Source organism: Sinocyclocheilus grahami, unplaced genomic scaffold (assembly GCF_001515645.1).
Source record: "Sinocyclocheilus grahami isolate Dianchi unplaced genomic scaffold, SAMN03320097.WGS_v1.1 scaffold107.1, whole genome shotgun sequence".
NCBI classification, from domain to species: domain Eukaryota; kingdom Metazoa; phylum Chordata; class Actinopteri; order Cypriniformes; family Cyprinidae; genus Sinocyclocheilus; species Sinocyclocheilus grahami.
In genome coordinates, this window is record NW_015505286.1 from 1,571,078 (window position 1) to 1,584,796 (window position 13,719).

Here is a 13,719-nt window from a genome sequence, read left to right on the forward strand (position 1 = left end):
ATTGCAGGAAAGCAGGTTTGACGAATCAGTGGTCTGGCGCTTGCAAGTTAGACTCATGCTCTTTGCAAACAAGTGCGCACACAACCGCGGATGATTAATTTTCCCCTCAAGACACATTTCACTCTTAGAGTCAATAATATGGTAAGTGTTGTTGTAATGATGTGCGATCGGACATTATCAAGTATATCACCAAATCACACACAGAGTGCACGCATGTAGATTTATCTATTAAAACACAAAATTCCAGGCATTCTAAATTGTAGACGGCAAAAATGCTTCTGTATGCTTTTTATATTTATATAATTTAATATAGTTAACTTAATCTATATCACACAAAGAGTACCGTTTTTCTGCAGATATCAGCATGAACATATTTAATAATCATTTTATACAAGTTCAGTAAAGCAATGTGACTTACATTTTAGACATAATATTGCTTGTTTTTGCTAATTTTGCTAACGAATATAGTTCCAAACAAAGATCACAGCAATGTTTTGCATCTCTGAGCAAAGGACAGTGCTTACTTATTGAATGAATCAGCTTTTTGAACGAATCGGTTGAAGAAATTATTCAGTGATTCACTCTTTAAGACAGTCAAATGCTTTGTTTCTGAATGAATCAGCCGTTTGAACGAATCTGTTGAATCTCAATGACTCACTCATTTGCCATAACTTTTGACTTTTGCTGCTTTTTGTACTTTCTCTTTTTATGGTAGGAATCATATGAAGTTATTTAGGGGAAGTTTAGTGGAATGTTGCAATTGCAATGATCCTTGAAATTACTTCTGAGTGGCAATGTCTGAATACTTTTCTTTTGCTAACATATGTGCTAATATTTAATATTTGTGTAGCTTATAATACTTCCAACAACATATGGTATTGAATAGCAAGATATAGCCTCTGTTGAACAGTGAACACCACATTGTTTGAATCACAAGCTGCGGAGCATAGTGTGGAATGATACCTGAGAACCTTTTGTTTGACACAGCTTCTCATAGACATTCCTGGTTCTCAGATAGGTGGAGTCGGGCCTTTTCAAATCCAAGCTTTGGTTAGTAACAGGCGGACTTTCATCAAGGAGCTTCTCATACTTCTCCACATTGAAATGTACCCTACTGTTCATAGGTTCTAGAATACAAGATTGAAATTGCACTGTGATGGAATATGATAGAAAACTTTACATATAGATTATATTTAAATTCATCTTTATTTATTCATTAAAAATAAATGGATCTGTTTGGCCAAATATTTTTTTTCTCACTGTCTCACATATTGCTGTCGGCTGATAGTAGACTGGAGAGGTTTACCATGAAGCAATAGTTCCTGGGAGAGACTGAGGGCGTAAGATATGTTTCCAGTCTAAAAAACATTGAAAATAATTTACAAGTGTAAATTCTTCACTAGATTGCAAAATTCATCCATAAAAATTAGAATCTTAGGCCCTGTTTATACCTAATATTAAAATCCATTAGTGATCCAATCACAAGTAGTCAGCCAAGACACATTGCTGTTTACATCTGCTTGTAAAATGCATCTCCTGTGAGCTCAGATTTTGAGTTAGATTTTTTTTAAATTCCATTTTCATTTTCATTTTAGTCAAAGTAATCTCTTTAAAATAGTTTTAGTAATTTTGTTGTGTCTTTTTGTCATTATTATTATTATTATTATTATTATTATTATTATCTGTCTATATAGTTTAGTACATAAAGTTGAACTAAATGAAAAAGAGAAATGTTGCTTTGGTAACTAGATTAAAATGGTTATAAAATAGTTATAAAATAGATATAAAATGTTTTTTATATTTTATTTAATTTCAGTTAACATTCATTTAATTTATTTTAATTAACTTTTTATGGTTGTCACGAATTCAGTCCATGGACTTCTGTTTATTCACCACCAGAGGTCACCCTTTCAGTCAGTCCTTCGGTATCCCAGTCTGGTATCCAGTGTGAGGGATGCACCGCTGGTGTCTGCACGCACCGCTGGTATCCCCAAACCCACTCACTCTAACCCTTCTGTTCATGAACTAATTCCCCTGTCTGAAGTGTTTCCCCTGATGGGGATCGCCTTTTGTTGCGTTTGGGCTGCATACACCTCCACAGAACTCCCAGAGGCGGCAGCACCCACTATCAGGTCAGGTCGGTGGCTGAAGCTACAGTCTCTCCTGAGGTGGTGGTGTTCGCTGCTGTGTTCCCCGAAGCGATGGTGCCTGCTGCAGTTTCTCCAGAGGTGGCGGCGCGTGCTGCAGAACCTTCCGAAGCGGCGGTGCTCGCTTCACAGCTCCATTCTTCGCGGAAGATGGTTAAAAAAGCGCACAGGAAACAAAAACCTCGAAAAATTATATACGACCCTCCAAATGATGGCCAAATCACAGAAATGCCAATTTGCACAGGACTAATATTATCATAGGACCTCGGTGTTCGGCGAAATATGGTAGGTCTTTTGCGGGGGAATTTATACTTTACAAATTACACACATGGCCGATTCGCATGGGATTAAGATCACAGACAACCTCCGCAATTATTAGAAATCACTGGAGGTCACCAGGTAATACTAATCCCGAGCGAATAGGGCTTCTGAGTTCACATGAACAATGGTTAAAGTTACTCGTCGTCAGGCTACAGAAGAATACCATAATTCCTCCGTTTAATTAGGCCTAAGACATCGAGAGTCACGCAGATCTATAACAACCCAGCCACAACACATAATTGCGAATAGCATATCTTACCTTAACACAGAATCGACCACAGAGTCCAACGTTTATATTTTTTCTATGAATCTTTGAGTTAACATGTACTAAACATGAGTGGAACTTGCACCGCAGCGCCCCCACACCTTGATGCTCATGACAAGAATAGTGTCACGAATTCAGTCCATGGACTTCTGTTTATTCACCACCAGAGGTCACCCTTTCCATTTCATTGACTCTCGCACTACACAAACTGTTGCATAGCACCCCGGACTACATTTCCCATCATTCTTTGCACAATTTGCACACTGCCCTGATTGCACTCATTGCACACAGCTGTTTCTAATTACCTCATTCACTATATAACACCCACTCTAACCACATTTCTCTGCTGAGTATTGTTTAGCCTGTACCCCTTTCCGAGTCTCCGTGTTTTCCTTGTTTTGCCTTGCCTGTTTTTGCGGTTTCTGATCTTTGCCTGTTTCCTTGGATTTCTCCCTCTCGTCTCGCCCCTTTTGATTCTGTCTGCTGATCGGTGACCTACGCTAGCCCTAGGACTATTCTTGTGTTTTGCCTGCCATATACCTGTTTGCCATTGTTTTGACCCTGCCTGTGTACTACGTCTCTTTAATAAAGCCTGCAGATGGGTCCACACATCTCACGTCTCGTCAGCCCCGTTACAATGGTTTTAGTATTAGTTTACTAAAATAATCCTGTCATCCATCCAACTAGGCAGTTTTTCATTGTTAATTGGAACACATCAGTATGGTACATTTCTGAATACCTCCAAACGTGATTTGACAAACTGTTTAGGACCCTGCTTACACTGGATCGGATCACCCAAGATGGATCTTAATACCTGGTGTGAACATATTTATTTTTATAAGAGGTACCATACCTTAAAATGAGAGAAAGCTAAATGGTCAAGGGCTTCTTCAAGTGTGCCTTCATTTTCTGGACTCCATTCTGTTCCTCGAAAGAGACGAACTGCTCCTCAAACCACTGCACAGAATGGTAGTAATCTTCCAAATCATAGGCCACCTACAAGCATAAAGCTCTCACAGATGTAGCATAACACAAATATGACATGGAAATGGAAAAAAGCGAAAAAGAAATTGACATCCCACATATCTGACTCTTGGACTCAGAATCCTTCGTAAACAGTTCAGTCAAAAACCATTTAGTCACTGGTTATTCAGTGTATTACTTTATGAATGTTAAAAGAAGTTTCCAACCGTTGGCAACACAGCATAATTTACTTGGTAGTTGTTCAGATGGTGGTGAAGAAAACAGATGGTGCTTATTACAAGAAGGCAACAAAACAGGACTTTTCTTTATGCATACATATTTGGTATGTTATTCACCAAAAAAGAGGCACCGTTACTAAACAAAACTGAACAGTAGGTAATGTACATCAATAAGTAATATTATGCTCAAGCGGAAACACATTCTGAATACATTTTTCCAGAGGTTTTCCCAGTGATTCATAGCACATTCCAAACTCTGAGAGCATGGGCAGTAGTGTTTCTTGACCCCTCTTAGTGTTAAGCTTGTGACAAATAAGAAATGATTAGCTTTAATGCCATGCTATGCTTTGTAGACTGGACATAATACAGTGTGTCCTACCTTTCCAACAAGGAAGCAGTCAACCCCAGATAGTGTATCAGACACAGGAGGTTTGTAAATGTCAATAGCATTTCCATCTGTGATTCGCTGAACGTGACCTCACACAAGCCCCTCCACACGTAGGTGATACACATCCTGAAGTCTCATCAGCCCCTGTGCTGCACCCTGAAGGTCCTCCAGCTTGGGTAAGCTGCCTTCCATCCTCCTGTAGCCCTCCCTAAGGGCTTAAAGAAAACAGTAAATGGGGTTGTGAATGGGTAGAATTAAGTGAGACCAGCAAAGCCAAAAGTTCAATGAAAAAACATATGACGCTACAGTTACATTTATGAAGCTGTGGATCATGGCTTTTCTTAAATGCATATGTGCGTGTGAAGGTCAGCAAACTACCGTTAATATTTTCTTCTGCTTCATTGCTATTGACAACATTCATCCATTCAGACTTGAGTCTTTTGACCAGTTTGAATGCAACAATTGGATTAGCTATGGTAGCTGATGGCTCATTGTATATCCCACTGTGCAATGATGTGACTCTTGAGAAGAACCTAAAAAAGATAAAAGACTATTAATATTTGGCTGTATTTTTTTATTTATTAAAAAAGTTTTACAATAACAACAAAATAACAACAAAATCTGTCTGCTGTCACCTTCAGTGTTGGCATAGCTGTCAAGTTAACAAATTGCCATGATACAGAAATGCCTTTTACAATTTTGTCGTTTTAATTTTTATGTTTATAAATAAAAAAATAGGGGAAAAAGCCCAAATCTGAACAGTATATGACATGTATAATGCAGAAATTATGCAGTGATGTATTTCTTTATTTGATTCAACAAGAAACTGATCTGAAAGCATATTATTTTATGTTTCACTGTAACAATAATTTGAGCAATTGTGACGTGTTTACTGTTACCATGAAATTTTTTGTGAGGAGTCACTCGCTTTGTTGAGTGAAGTTTGGCATGGTTATTAAAATATACTGTTGTATATTTTATGTATAGGCCTATATTTCTCACAGCGTAACAATTAAACGTGACCATCATGGTGTGCCAATTTATATTGCTTAATTAATTGGTCATCACTTTAATACATTTATATAAATGATAAAATTACGTTCTCTTACCTTTTAATATTGTCAAGTCTTTGTATTTTGTGTTCTAAGTAAATTCTTAATTAATCCATGAGTTGCCTTTCTGTGAACGATTTATCAGATATATTAACTACATATAAAAATATAAAGAGACTAAAGTATGAAGACATATTATAAGGAAGATTTTTAAGAGGTCTTACATATTAATGAATTGAATGGAATGAGTTATTCCACAGCTTTTCTTTCCTCTTCATGCGCAAGTTCTCATGCAGGATATGAAAGAACTAGAGAGAGGGGGGGTAATGGTTTGAGTAATACCACAAGTATAATAATACAGAATAAAAATAGGATTAAAGAAAAAACGAAAGTTCATTGATCTCATTGCTTCTACACTATCCTGTTTTCCAAATATATTGTACACTCTTAAAAATAAAGGTGCTTCAAAAGGTTCTTCAAGCGATGCCATAGAAGAACCCTTTTTGGTTCCACAAAGAACCATTCAGTCAAAGGTTCTTTAAAGAACCATCTCTTTCTTACCCTTTTATAATCTGAAGAACCTTCTTTCACCACAAAGAAGCTTTTGTGAAACAGAAGGGTTCTTCAGATGTTAAAGGTTCTTTATGGAACCATTTAGACAAAAAGGTTCTTCTATGGCATCGCGAAGCACATTTATTTTTAAGAGTGTAGAACAGGGCCGTGCACAGACATTTTGAGGGGCAGTGGCCCAAACCAAAAAAGGGGCACCAGGGGGGTGGGTGCATGTTAATACAAATAATCCAGTTGTTACAAATATACAGTTAAAAGAGAAGACCGCACACTCTGTAATAATTTCAGACTTTATTGTAGATGTTTTGATAAGAATGGGCTCTCCCTCACTTTCTGAGCCTGCTTCTGCCTCATCTTCAATGGAAGTAGGGGAGAGTGGGGTAAGTTGACCCACCCCCTGTTTCTTGGCAACTGTACACTTTTACTATCATGTGACCATGTATTTTGGAACCACCCACCATTTCTGCCAGACTGTGAAAAGGAGAAACATATGGGGGGAATGGAAGCCACCCATTTACTTTAAAAACTGTTTTTGGATTGTCAAAGTAAAATTTTAGCATAATATATGGTTGTTACATCAAAGCAAATTAATCCAGGTCTAAAAATATTTATGATAAATATCGGGGATTTAGCAACATATAAAACCATGCAAATCATTTAGCTAAATATTAGCCTGAACTGGTAAGCAACAGTAGCTATTTTTTCCATATGGCAGCTATGGGGCAAAGTAGGCCAAATGCTCTGGGGTAAATTTAGTCAGCATTTTAACTTACCCCATCATAAGGCACTGTAGTTAAATTAAATCTCTGAGTTATAAACTGGAATTTTAATGTGATTGTCACAGTTATGAACTATTGTGTTTGTTTTCATTTGATCCCTCGTGTTCCATTGACCTAGTTTCTGTCTCCCCTTGATTGTGTCATTATATTCAGTTGTGTCTTTTCAATTATCCTCCCCATATAAGTTGTATTCAGTGTAGTGTTTCTTTGTCTGTTCTCGTCAACATGTACATGTTTCTTATGCCTTCCTGTTGTGAATTACCTTGTGTGGATAATATTAAAGCCTTTTACTTTCATCTTCATCTTCGTGCGAGTTGATTCTACACAGAACCGTGACAGTGATATTACTGGTTTAGTTTATCGTATATACATATTTTGTAGTTTATTTGATAAGGACCGTGTACAAGTGCACCAAATCCTTCTCTGATAATTTTCATCGCATTATAATCAGATATGTCTTTCCACCTGTAGTCCCTAATGGCCAACAAACTCTCTGTTTAGTTTGTTTTTAGGAAGGCTACAACTTTACTGTTTAACATATTGTTTCAGAAATGCAAACAATTCAATATTACCCCTAACCTGGGCCAAACTGAGCAATGGGAACTCTCTTTTTTTTTATAAGAAGCCATATTTTTAGAACCCTTTGTCATAGATACATAATGATCATTTAAAATGATAGGAATACTTTCATTAGGATATGATATAGGATAGATACTTTCATTGTACTTCTGCATCATTGTAACTTATTTTGAGGACCGCATTAGTAAAAAATGGCTAATCTTACCCCACTCTTCCCTATAAGTATTAGACATTTAATTTAATATTTTACAGCATAAATCTATATTATATAGGCTACTAATAAACAACTCATTTAGAACATTTATATTATTTTTAAACTATTGTATAGGCCTACTGTTAATATGGTTTTAATAAAATATGATGTGTTACAGATTACTAGTATCAAGATAAGTGATTACAATGGGAAATATATTTAATTAGAAGAATTAAAGTGTGACAAACTGCGAAATATTCTATATGATGATTTACCTGCTGGCTTGCTGGAGCTTTGTATTCATGTTTGCAATGTTGAACTGCCTTTAGCAGTTCTCTCTGTCTCTGTCTTCTTTTTTGCGAAAGCATTTTTTTTCTTCTACAAAGTGTGTCAACAACATGAATTTTGTGTTATTTATATTAGAAATATGTGGGTACAATAATTTGATTAGACATTCTAATGTTATTATCACTGTTAAAAGACCGAGAGCATATCATTACCGACAGAAATACAAAATGGGGGGGACTGGTGGGCTGATGAGGGCAAAGGTTGTAGAAACTTTAAAAAGCATATTATTATAGACAAATAAATATCATGGCATCACAAAGAAACGTTTATAAAGAACTTTTAAATGATTAATCTTACTGAAATGAAACAGAAACCCGTTTTTAACTGATCGTCAGAAAAATTTAGTCACAAACATGTGGAGTTAGATATCCTGGTGATGGAAACAGAGTCATTGTGATTCTCCCTGGGTTTAGGTCTGGTCTGTGATCTTTGCTACTTACCCATGTCATTTGTTCATGTCCCATAAGGCTTTCCCCCCTACACATATGTTAATATTTTTTTTAAATGCAACATTTCACACTTGCAACATTTCAAAATTGTACTAGCACTGCTGTAAAGCTTGGGTAATGAGGCCCTGCATCAATGCTTTTGATGGTCTAACTTCCACATTGAGGTGCCAAAGTTATACTGTGTGAATTACAAACCCTGTATAAAGATCTTCCTCAAAAACTGAACGTGAAGTCCATTGAACAACCAATAGTATTCCTGCTGCTTTCTTGCCACTGTATTCCATTACTCCAAAGTTATGGAACAGCTGGAACATTTTATAAGAGAATCATTGTGCAGTGAAGGATTGATACTGCTATAATGACTGCCTGTGGTCTAAAGAAGTACTTTGAATAAGCAAACCTCAGAAATTTAGCTCCCACAATATATCTGCCCTAAAATATAAACTTATAAGGAACACAAGAATTGAAACTGCAATTATACACTCTGCTAAAACTTAAACTTGTTGACAGAATCATGTTCAAACAAAGTAAAGCAGAGAACTTAGGATGATAACAATTTAATTTAATTTAACAGTTCTGCCTCTTTTAGTTAGAGTTTTTATTATATAGCCTATTTATATACCATATCATTAATAATATGCAGTCTATGTTAACTTTTTTATAGACTATTACAGAAACGATTTAACTACAGTGTAACATGTCTAACCGTTTTCAGTCATAAGATGGAGCCATTTAGCTGTGCTTTCTTGCATTCATATAAAAAGACTGTATGCTGATAATACTAGGCCTGTGTTTAATATGGAAAATAAATGCATCTAGTTGTCAAACTGTGATAACTGAAATTTACAAAAAAAAGGTTACAAATCCAGTTTATGTTCTAGTTCCATTTTTAATATGCCACAAATTTACATGCCACACACATTATGCTTTATACAGCTTTTGCTACTCTACTATTTACTATGTGTAAATATGCGCAAACACTTTATTTTAAGGTGTCCTTGTTACACATGTTACATGTACTTACTTTTATAATACAAATTAATTATGCATAATTAAATGCAAGTAACCCTAAGCCAAACCCTAATCCTAACCCTAACAATATAGTAAGTGTATGTAGTTAATTCATATTACTCAGTACTTAAATGTATTAGTAAGTGTAAGTGTAGCCAAATATGCTTGTTCTCCAATAATCGCTTTGATTATGATGCTGCTATAATGTTCCTGGTTGTTTGTGATTGTTTAATTATTTATTTATGTTTGTTATTTAAAATTCAAACACAAAATAAAGATTTTTTTTTTATTCTTAAAATAATTTCTTAATAGAAATCTGCATCAACAAATCTTGTGCACAAAATGCACAATACTTCAAAGCAGTGAAAGATCTTTCATCCCGCAATCCATATTCAAGTGGACAGAAGCACCGCAGGACCAGCATAAACACAATATAATCAAAATAGGCTACCTGACTTCCGTGTATATGTAAATATCAACATTTAACAAGGCCTGCTCAAATAGACACCAAAGCTGAATGAGTGGAAGCAACAACTGGAATCCATGTAGAATCACAGTTTTTAAGCCTTTTACAGCTGATTTACTATTATTAGAGCTTGCTATTTTTGCAACATAGTATATGATTTTGACATAAAACAAAATAGTGCAAAACATCATCGCAAAGAATTGTAAAAGACGAGTAAAAACTGATCTCAGCTGATCCTGCCATGTGTGGACAATAAGCAATTGAACTTGGCATTGAGCCTTTTTCTTATAGGCATAGAGTGGAACTGACACAACAAAGATGAAAAAGATCATAATGGGCTCCAAGGAGCAGAGAACATGGATGATGAGAATGCAGTGGATCGATCTGGACACAGTGGAGATTTGAGAGTGTTGCAGAGGCACACAGATGGCCACTTAGCGCTCCAGACTCATGGCTGTGAGGATGAGTGGGCTAGCAAAGCTTAGTACTTCCAAATATGTGACAACTTGTCAGAGTGTGGAGAGAGGACCCAAACGCAAAGGTGCAGTTAACAGGGCTTATTCAGTTTCAAAAAACAACTTAGGCAGTCTGCCGTCCTAATAGACTGAAAGGGAAGATGCAGGACGCAGAACTGGAGTAACTTAGGGGGAATGGCTTGGAAACACAGGATAGTCACCAGTCACAGACGAACTTGAATTTGCAGCAGGTTGGTAATGGCGAGCGAGCAGCCCCAGCCGAGACACAGCTCCACAGACAGCATTCAGAATGACACACAAACGCTGGCAGCAGGGTACTGGACAGGAAACCGGTGAGATACACTCGACAAGACAGACTAGACTTAACTTGACTTGAGAGATAGATTTCTTGAACAGTAAATCAGAAATGATACCATGAACATTAAACGTCCAACAATAAACTGGTAAAGAGGCCAGAAACATGGCAACATTAAATAGCATAGGAGATGAGAACAAAGAGGAACAGGTGCAATTGCGTCGATTGCAATTGTGAACAGGTGGACCGAATGCAGGGATGAAGCAGAGAAAGAGAGAGAGAGCAAGAGAGCGAGAGAGAAAAGGAGGGCAACAAACCTAACTTATGACACAACTGACGTAACATATTCCTAGTCACTGTAACATTGAGAATGGAAAATATTGGAAAATATTGGTTATAAGAAACAGCCAGTCACAAAGCAAGGTGTAGGTGAAAAATATATAACGCATCTTGGTGCAGTCTTTAAAAAAATTAAATAAATAAATAATAATAATAATTTCAATACATTATTTACATAAAGAAAGAATACCAACTATGTTGCTGCTATAATTACTTTTTCCTGCCTTGTGGAATTGAGAAGTTTTTGCTAGTGTGATTAGTTGATCTGTTTTGTACCATCATTTAAAATTCGCAGATATCAGTGCAATCTCAAATCTCTTATATCATCAGGAAACATGGTGTTAGCTTTCACTGTTATACTGATGATACTCAGCTCTACATTTCTTCACGGCCTGACGAAACATACCATTTCACAAAACTAGTCAAGTCTGCTTTTTTGTCAATTCTTCCACATGTACAGCACATACACACAGAGAATTGAAATTGCGTTACTCTCAGACCCTTGGTGCATACAGATAACACTACAGTAGAACATAAATACAGAATAAATACAAAATACAACTATACAAATATACAAATAAGGTAAAATGTAAAAAAATATATAAAGCGTTAACAGGGCTTATTCAGTTTCAAAAAACAACTTAGGCAGTCTGCCGTCCTAATAGACTGAAAGGGAAGATGCAGGACGCAGAACTGGAGTAACTTAGGGGGAATGGCTTGGAAACACAGGATAGTCACCAGTCACAGACGAACTTGAATTTGCAGCAGGTTGGTAATGGCGAGCGAGCAGCCCCAGCCGAGACACAGCTCCACAGACAGCATTCAGAATGACACACAAACGCTGGCAGCAGGGTACTGGACAGGAAACCGGTGAGATACACTCGACAAGACAGACTAGACTTAACTTGACTTGAGAGATAGATTTCTTGAACAGTAAATCAGAAATGATACCATGAACATTAAACGTCCAACAATAAACTGGTAAAGAGGCCAGAAACATGGCAACATTAAATAGCATAGGAGATGAGAACAAAGAGGAACAGGTGCAATTGCGTCGATTGCAATTGTGAACAGGTGGACCGAATGCAGGGATGAAGCAGAGAAAGAGAGAGAGAGCAAGAGAGCGAGAGAGAAAAGGAGGGCAACAAACCTAACTTATGACACAACTGACGTAACATATTCCTAGTCACTGTAACATTGAGAATGGAAAATATTGGAAAATATTGGTTATAAGAAACAGCCAGTCACAAAGCAAGGTGTAGGTGAAAAATATATAACGCATCTTGGTGCAGTCTTTAAAAAAATTAAATAAATAAATAATAATAATAATTTCAATACATTATTTACATAAAGAAAGAATACCAACTATGTTGCTGCTATAATTACTTTTTCCTGCCTTGTGGAATTGAGAAGTTTTTGCTAGTGTGATTAGTTGATCTGTTTTGTACCATCATTTAAAATTCGCAGATATCAGTGCAATCTCAAATCTCTTATATCATCAGGAAACATGGTGTTAGCTTTCACTGTTATACTGATGATACTCAGCTCTACATTTCTTCACGGCCTGACGAAACATACCATTTCACAAAACTAGTCAAGTCTGCTTTTTTGTCAATTCTTCCACATGTACAGCACATACACACAGAGAATTGAAATTGCGTTACTCTCAGACCCTTGGTGCATACAGATAACACTACAGTAGAACATAAATACAGAATAAATACAAAATACAACTATACAAATATACAAATAAGGTAAAATGTAAAAAAATATATAAAGCACAAGGCATATGGCAGATAGAGTGCAAACCAGTAAAGTAAACACCAAGGTGCAGATATAATGATTGTAGTGCAAAAAAATTATTTGTAGTGCAAAAGAGCTTATTCAGACTGATTAAAGTGACAGTGTGTGTGTGTATTTGGGAGGGGAGAGTGGGAGAGTCCGTCAGAGGGTCAGAGTTCAGTGGTACGTGGGGCAAAAGAGGGGAGGTTGGGCAGTGGGGACAACAGCCTGACTTAGCGAGATGTTGAAAATGTCTGTGAAGAAAATGTCTGAGAAGTACTCTCAGTACACACCCAGGAATGTTGTCAGGACCCGGAGCTTTGCGTGCATTGTTCCTGCTGAGGGATCTCCTCACATCACCTGGTCGCCGGGAGGAGGAGGAGTCTTCTGTGCAGTGGTGCTGTTTTGTGCCTCAAAGCGAGCAAAGAAGACGTTCAGCTCGTTCAGCAGGGAGATGGTGCTGTCACAGGTGCGTGGTGCGTAGTCCGTAAACTAACGGAATACATAGTAAATATATTCCTACTGCTAAATTCTTTAAAAACAGAGGTGTTAATTATTGGACCAAAAACCTCTGCATGTAATAACAGTGTCTCTGCTGTCGCTGAAACGATGGGCTATCCTCCTGGAGTACTGTCTCTTAGCCTCTCTGATGCCGCGGGAAAGGTTGGCCCTAGCTGTCTTCAAGCCCACCTCATCTCCAGCTCTGAAGGCAGCGTTCCGCGTCTTCAGGAGTCCGTAGACCTCCCCTGTTAGCCACGGCTTCTGGTTGGCCCGGACAGTGATGGTCTTTGAGACTGTTACATCATCAATACACTTGGTGATGTAGGCAGTGACAGTCTCTGAGTACTCCTGGAGGTCTGTGGTGTTATTGTATGTGGCAGCCTGCTTAAACATATTCCAGTCAGTGGTGTTAAAACAGTCTTGAAGAGCCTCTGACGACCCTTCCGGCCACACTTGTATTTGTTTGAGAACTGGTTTGGTGACTTTAACGAGTGGTCTGTATGCAGGCATTAGCATGACAGTGATGTGGTCTGAGGCACCGAGGTGGGGGAGGGGA

At 37.4% G+C, this 13,719-nt stretch overlaps 1 pseudogene; it reads right to left on the reverse strand.

Annotated features, from left to right (window-relative positions):
- Positions 1-930: 930 nt before the first annotated feature.
- LOC107588796 (prolyl 4-hydroxylase subunit alpha-3-like) lies at positions 931-8,288 on the reverse strand (annotated as a pseudogene).
- Between the last annotated feature and the right edge of the window lie 5,431 nt (positions 8,289-13,719).